Raw genomic sequence first — 8,370 nt, 5'->3', positions numbered from 1 at the left:
CCACCCATTTTCCCTTTGCATCATCCAACCTCTTTTTGAGTCCATCTAGCCTTGGCCTGTCCATTCCCCTGTGGATAAGCCGGGGTGGAGTATCTATTCGTAATACCCAGGCCACAGCAATACCTTCTAAAGACTTTGCTATCAAACTGAAGACCATTGTCCGAGATGAGCGTATCGAGGATTCCAAATTGAGTGACAATATTTTTCCAGACAAATCTCTTTGCATCCATGTCCCTAATATTTGCTAGTGGTTTAGCTTCAACCCCCTTAGTGAAGTAATCCAGGCCAACCAGTAGCCATCTTTTATTCCTTGCTGTCTTAGGGAAAGGTCATACAATCCAAGCTCCATTGAGCAAAAGGCCAAGGGTTGGACAGAGGATTAAGGACACCTCCTTGTTGATGAATGTTCGGGGCAAATCTTTGGCATTGGTTGCATTTCTTCACATACTCTTATGCTTTCCTTTGCATATTCGGCCACCAATATCCCTGAGTGAGGTAATTTATAATCAAGAAAATAAGGAAATAACTATCAATATGTCATGGAGTAGCAGGGTAAGGACTCCTTGAATTCCCTCTTCACCAAGTAGTCGAGTAAAGGACGAGTCATGATTTTAGCAGTCAAGCCTTCACTTGATTAGTGGCTAAACAATTTGAAAAACAAATTTACAAATATACATGTAATTCGGCTAAATAATATTCATTTGTAAGAAGCTTGAAAACTCTGACTGAGGTATCGTGATTCAATACTAAAGTAATTTTCAAAACTTTGAAAAATAATATAGAATTTATATGTTTCTAAGCTGTACAATTTCAAAGTATTCCATTTGAGTTGAAGTTTAGGATTAACACCTGATGAGTCTAGAAAAATCAAAGAATAGTATGCATTCCTTTTGAAAGATACAGTAGCTAGAGTACACAATCACCTCTATAACGTTCTTGCTTTTCATTTATTAATCAATCTTTCTTTTCACCAACGGATTAAGACCCTCTGATGGACTTTGATTCCTGGCATAGACAAAGACTAACTTGTGTTAGCAATTGAGTTTGCTACATGAATTTTTATTTTTTAAGTTAAAAATTATCCCAAAAAAGATATTTTTTCTGTTATAATTCTTTAGGCTACTTCATATCTTTTTTCATAAAAATATTCTTGCCTATTCAAAAAAAAAAAAATCCCAAAAAACTAAATGATTAAAGAATGATATAGGAAAAGAGAAAGAGCAAATAAAATCTACAATAAAATGCATTCCATATTACCATTGAAACAGTGATCTCAAGTCCTACACGAAATTTCATAGAATTCTCCCCTATATTCGCAATCACCATTTTACTTAACCTTTAATAGAACCCATGACTACTCTTCAAGAGATTTATGCAACCAAAAACTCTGACACAATACTAAGGCAGACAATTAATTAAGCAAACAAAAACAATTTCATTAAACTATACCAATACTTTAATAGAACCCATCACTAGGTGAGACTTACCCTCTTAATGAAGTTTCGAGACCCATTTAAATTCGGCTTTTGTGTGTACAAGAACATGTAACAAATTAGCCAATCATGTCAACAATTGTTTTGAAGTTGGGTAATGCCACATCTCTTCCTATTCCAAAACAACTTGTATTTTTTATTTATTTATTTTTTTCTGAAAACTTGTATTTGTTTTGAAGAGTACTTACAACTGTAAAGACGAATTAACTAGCGCAGCAGCTAATTCTGTAAATAAAATAACAATTTTAAAAATTGACCCCCCAAATTGTTTGGAGTAGTGTACGAATTTGCCATTACAACATAGTATTGACTTCCTCTAAGTCTATAATAAACCATTACTTATCTCATATTGATGATGCTAAAAATCGTTAGTAAGCCGCACAATACTCACGTGCTCGAAACAAGACCTGCGAAACAAAGACAAAGAAAACCCTAGGAGAGTACTGGTGCGGTACCAGCCAAAGACCCTCCGAAGGTTAAGTTAGAGAACTTTTCACAAATCTAGAGTGCCAAGGCTGGGGTAAATTATGTGTATTTTATAGTAGTATGGGGTTGACATCCGTGCCTTGGTTGAGAAGATGTTTCCTTGTAAGAAAGATCCTCTTTAATTTGCATATTTTGCAGAGTCCTTTCCTTATAGGACTCCCCTTAATTAGGGGTAATCGTGGGGCACAAGATATTTCCTTACATACTTATGCCGTGGAGGCCAATTAAGGCCATGTTAGAGTCGTCAAGGGTTCAGTTACTCCCTTCAGCTTCTTTCTGTCAGCTACTTACCCTCGTCTACATATTCCAGTCGTCACCTTTAGGTGTTTGATACACTATAAAGGTGCCGTCATCAACTTTAAGGTGGGACCGTCGACCTTATCTTGTCGTCGCTCGAGCTATGGACGTGTGGATGAGGCTGATAAGCTTATTAGGGCCGTCGCCTTTGCCTAATATGGATGAGTTTTTTATCAACGCTGCAAAACTTCCTTTATCAGCTGCCCCTTACTCCATAGCCTCGTCGGCTTCAGCCAACGAGTTATGGAGTTCAAATTGTAGCTTTGTCTATTGTTATTATTTATTATTTTGCTTATCGAAAAAGAGAGGGCATTTACGGGTGATTCCTTGAGCAGCCTTTATTAATTGCTTGGACATGTGGCTCAAGCAGATTGGCTCCATGTATGGACGATTGCTTCGTCTTCCATGCACTTCTCATCCTATATATATCCCAATTCCTTCCCCATTTTCTCCTATTTCACTATTGTTGATCTTCAGAGAGAGAGCTCGTCATGCCAGGAACTTTGCTTGCACCATCTTGTTGACCTTGTGCCCTTGTTACCATCCTTTCGCTAAGACCGTCACCTCTCAAGAAGCCGTATGCTTTACTTGGTAAGTCACTTATTCCTTTATTTCTTCCTAGGTACTTAGAATACCTTCGTCGCTTGTAGGTAAATAGATGTCTAGAGAAGCAATGAGTAAGCAGTCGTCAGTCCGTGAGGGAGCGGGCTACAACGAAGTCTTCCAGATAGGACATCGAGGAGGGCCTTTCTTGGTGGTTAAAGAGGGAAATGTCAGCCCATTCTCCTGACAAGGAAGTGGAGAGTTGTGTTGAAAAGGGTAAGGAAGAGGAGGTAGTTGAAGGTGATGAGGGAGAGGCTAAAGGCGATGAGGAAGAGGAGGATGACAGGCACAAGGGTGACGCGGATGAGAGAACCCTTGAAGTTAGGAGTTCAGGAAGCCCTGGGAGTGGGCATGCTCGTCCATTTATCCTTTCTAAAATGTGGACCTTCAACAATTTCTTACCGAAGATGACGGTCAATATATTTAAGAATTTGAGGGATCTGGCATATCTCGATCCATCTCCCTGGGAAATTTGAGAAGTGCTACACAGGGAAGACTACGAACGTCGGTATGTACGATGCGACGTTCGCAGTGGAACTAAGGTTGCCACTGACGGCATTGCATCGTCAGTTGGCTAACTTTCTTGGACTCTTCGTCAGCCAGATTGCTCCAAATGATTGGAGGATCTTTATAGGGGTCGAGATTTTGTGGGGTCGTCTCAGTGGTGGGAATCATTAGCTTTCGCTAGACGAGTACTTTTGGTGCTATAGACCCCAGCACATCTTCTCGTCCCAAGGAATATACCATTTCATTGCACGGAAAAAAAGCGTTAAGGCTCGTGTTAGACATGCCTGATTCTAACAAGAATTGGAAGGGCAAATACTTCTTTATTAAAGGGACAAATTGGGCATACCGTCCAGAAGAGTGAGATACAATGCCCCATGGTTTTGACAATACTTATGGTATTGTCAAAGATTCAGGTTTTGCACTGTCAGTCTTTGCTTTCACTTTTTCATTTATTTGTCAAGTGTTTTAATGTCGTTGTTTTCCCTTTTTTAGCCAGTGTTTGTCCAATCATAACTGACGAGCATGATTCGTCAGGTTCTTGAAATCCCATTCGAGCAATGAAAGTGTAGGGACTTGATCACCCTTGATACGTTGCACACGTATTGCGGTGGTCTAGAGCCGATGCCTGCAGATCGTAGGTTAAACACTTATTCTCGTTGTCGTAAGTAACATATTTCTTCCATTGTTTTTGTATTTGTTTTTATCGTCACTTGCTCTAAAAGGAAGGCTGACGGGAAGGATGACCACCCGTCCAAAAGGTGTCCGTCACTCATGGGGAAAAGCTTCCCAAGAAGCCTTCACCTCCCAAGCCAAAATACGGGGTAGGCAAGGGACTAATGATGACGTCAGGCCTTGTCACCCAAGAACCTAACCGTCGTCTTCTTACTCACAAGGATTACGTTGTTGAGATGATGGAGTCCATCATCAATGATAAGGATGTGGATCCTTGTGCTGAGCAAGCGACGGAGGAGCTGGGAGCGTCAGGCCTCTTTGACCTTGCTCGGGTACGTTTCTCCCTTTCTTTATATTAATTTAATTTGTGCTTAATAGCTAACAGTTGTTTTGTCTTGTAGGTGTTGGTTCGTATGAAAGCTTTGCAGGATAGGGGCGTCACCAAATAAGGGGTGATTACTCGTCTGCATAAGTGCATAAAGATCCTGACGGACGAGCAGGAGCAATATAAGGGTGCCATTCGTACCCTCAATCAGGAGGTGAAGGATCTAAAGGAGAAACTGGAGGAGGAGGGTCGTCAGAAAATGAAAGAGCAAGAAGCTAAGGCGGCGGTTGAGAAGGAGTTGACGGCTCTTCTGGATCAGGTGGAGACGACTAAGGCTGATGCCGTGGCAGAGTTTAAGACTACATAGTCTTTTATAGACTCTTGCGCCGGTTATTATGGTGATGGGTTTGAGGACTATCTCAAGTAGGTTAAGTCTCTCTACCCCCACTTGGATTTATCCAAAGTCACTATAGATGATCCCCTATCGTCGACACTTGTAGGCAACATTATTTTTGAAGAAACTGATGACTCCACCGAGTCTAAGGAGGTTCCAAAAGATGACAGTTTCGTCCTTGCCCAACCTGTTGCATATCCTCCCGTCATCCCTTTGATCTTGTCGACTGATCCTCCGAATGCTGAAGACCCTCCAACTCTAGACGTTCAGGACCTTCCTCCTAAGGGTGATGAGAACCTGCAAGACGCCCCGGCCTCCTGAACTTTTAGCCTTCTCCTTTTTTGCTTTTATTGTATATTTAATATAATTTCCAGACAATGTTTAATGCCCTTTTGTTTTTTGGGCTCTTACTTGTAAAAACTTCACTTTATTTATGGTATTTTACATTTGTCGCTTTCAGTATATGTGTGTTGCTTATTGGTGTGTTATGAACTCGTCTAATTTTTGGCTTGATAATTTTGATTTGTTCATTTTGAACTCGTCCATTCGTGGATAAACTCGTCTACTTATGAATCTATCCACCTATGGACCAATATTAACCCATCCTTGTGGGATAAACTTGTCAACTTATGAACCTGTCCACCTGCAGACTTAACGGTATTAATTCATCCTTATGGGATGAACCCATCCACCTATGGACCTAATCATGAATCTGTCCACTTATGGACTTAACAATACTAACTCATCCTTTATGGGACGAACTCGTCTACTTATGGACTTAATCATGAATCCGTCCACTTATGGACTTAACAATACTAACTCATCCTTTATGGGACGAACTCATCCACTTATGGACTTATTATGAACTCGTCCACTTGTGGATTTAATAATATCATTTCACCCTTGTGGGATGAACTCGTCCACTTATGGACTAATTATGAACTCGTCCGTTGTGGACTTAATAATATCATTTCACCCTTGTGGGATGAACTCGTCCACTTGTGGACTAATTATGAACTCGTCCACTTGTGGACTAATTATGAACTCGTCCACTTATGGACTAATTATGAACTCGTCCACTTGTGGACTTAATAATATTATCTCACCCTTGTGGGATGAACTCATCCACTTATGGACTAATTATGAACTCATCCACTTATGGACTTGATAAACACATAGAATAAACATGTAGAAATAGATAAATACAGCAGACATCTCTGAATAAACTCCTCTTATTATGATAAATGCATGTAGAAAAATTATTCTTTAAAGAAAAAGACCGGCCCTTTGGGCTTAAAAAGTACTGTAGCAAAAATAAACTAAAATAAACTGGAAAGTGAGGAGTGTCGTTTTTCATGCTATCATGTCTACTGGTAATATTTACGAAGATGCTCGGTGTTTCATGGATGATGCAACTTTTGTCTGTCCAGCGTCTCTAAGTGATAGGTGTCTTTCCTCTGCCATGACGTGATTCTGTAGGGTCCCTCCCAGTTAGGGTCAAGCTTTCCTTAGGCGAGGCCTCTGGCGGCGCCCATTACCTTCCTTAAGACGAGATCTCCAACCTTGAAGTCTTGGTCTTTGACTCAGGTGTTATAGTGCTTAGCCATGAGGTCTTGGTATCACGTGAGTCTCTGTTCAGTTGTTGCCCTGACTTCGTCTAGTAGATCTAGCTGTAGACGCATAGTCTCGTCGTTCTTTCCTTCGTCATGATTACCCACTTTGTAGCTCGTGAGTCTGACCTCTGCTGGGATGACTACCTCGCTTCCATAAGCTAATTGAATTGGTGTTTCACCTGTAGGTGTCCTTGCTGTCATCCTATATGCCCATAGTACGCTTGGCAATTTTTCTAGCCATACACCCTTTGCCCCCTCGAGCCGAGTCTTGATGATTTTAAGCAAGGATCAGTTTGTGACCTCAACTTGCCCGTTGGTTTGTGGGTGGGCGGGGGAGAAGTAATGGTTCTTGATTCCCAACTGTGAGCAAAAATCTCTGAAAGGGTCATTGTCGAACTGTTTCCTATTATCTGAGACCAAGACTTTGGGAATCCCGTACCTACAAACGATGTTTCTCCAAATGAAGCTTCTTACATTCTTCTCTGTAATCGTAGCCAGGGCTTCTGCTTCTACCCATTTAGTGAAATAGTCTATAACGACTACAAGGAACTTCAGTTGTCGCATTGCTATTGGGAATGGACTCATGATGTCGAGTCCTCATTAAGTGAATAGCCACGGGGCTATCATCGGGGTCAATACTTCCGTCGGCTATTTGATGACGTTGTTAAACCTTTGACATTTGTCACATGCTTTGACATAAGTCTGGGCATTCTTCTACATAGTAGGCCAGTAGTATCCAGCTCTAATCAGTATATGAATTAATGACCGTGATCTTGAATGGTTGTCGCAAATACCTTCGTGTACTTCTCTTATGATATAGTCCGCTTCTTCGGGGCTTAAACATCTTAGGTATAGGTGGGAGAAGCCTCTCTTGTACAGGACATCCCCTATCATAACGAATCGTGCCACTTGGACCTTCAGCTTCCTTGCAGCTTCCTTATCGTAGGGTAATGCAACGTTTTTCAAGTAGGAGATTAATGGCGTGGTCTAGTTGGCCTCAGAACCTATCTCATGCATATCGACAGGATCTATTAGTGGTGAAAGTTGAACAAAGGAAAGTACCTTGTCGGGGATGACCATATGTTCTGTTGAAGCTGCTTTGGCAAGACGGTCAGCTTACTCATTTTCTCCTCTAGGGATTTGAGCAATTTTGGCCTGTAGGTCGTCTACCCTTTTCTTTACTTACTCCAGGTAACTCTTCATCATTTCACCCTTACACTCATAATCCCCATTTACTTGATTTGTGATGACCTGAGAGTCGTAATGAATAACCACACTCGTGGCCTTTGCTGCTTTAGCGAGATTAAGTCCGGCCACTAGGGCTTCGTACTCCGCTTCATTGTTGGTGATAGGGAAGTCGAGATGAACCATGCATTCAATCTCGTCTCCTTATGGAGAATGAAGTACGATACCTGCTCCACTAGCCTGTTTGTTGGACAATCCATCCGTATGTATACTCCATCGAGGATGCTCGTTTGCCCCTTGACCTTCCCTGTTCATGAACTCCGCGATGAAGTCGGTGATGATCTGCCCCTTAATGGTAGTACGTGGGCAGTACTGTATGTCAAACTCACTCAACTCTATTGCCCATAGTGCCAATCGCCTGGTAGCTTCAGGGTTGCTCATTTCACGCCGTAAGGGCTTGTCGGTCAGGACGATCACCATGTGGGCTTGGAAGTACAACTTAAGCTTGCGAGCTACCGTAACCAAAGCGAAGGCGAGTTTCTCCATCGATAGGTACCTTTCTTCCGCACCACGAAGTGCCCTGCTGGCGTAGTACATAGGCTTTTGCACCTTATCTTCTTCCCTAACTAAGGCCGCATTGACAGCAGCCGGGGAGACAGCCAAATAGAGGAACAGTTCTTCTCCTGGTTGTGAAGGACTCAACAGCGGTGGGGAAGAGAGGTAAGCCTTTAGATCCTCAAATGCTTGTTAACACCCGACCATCCACTCAAAAGATTTCGTCAGCGTGCGGAAGAA

Source organism: Quercus robur, chromosome 5, assembly GCF_932294415.1.
Source record: "Quercus robur chromosome 5, dhQueRobu3.1, whole genome shotgun sequence".
In the NCBI taxonomy this organism is placed as follows: Eukaryota; Viridiplantae; Streptophyta; class Magnoliopsida; order Fagales; family Fagaceae; genus Quercus; species Quercus robur.
This window is presented reverse-complemented; position numbering follows the sequence as displayed.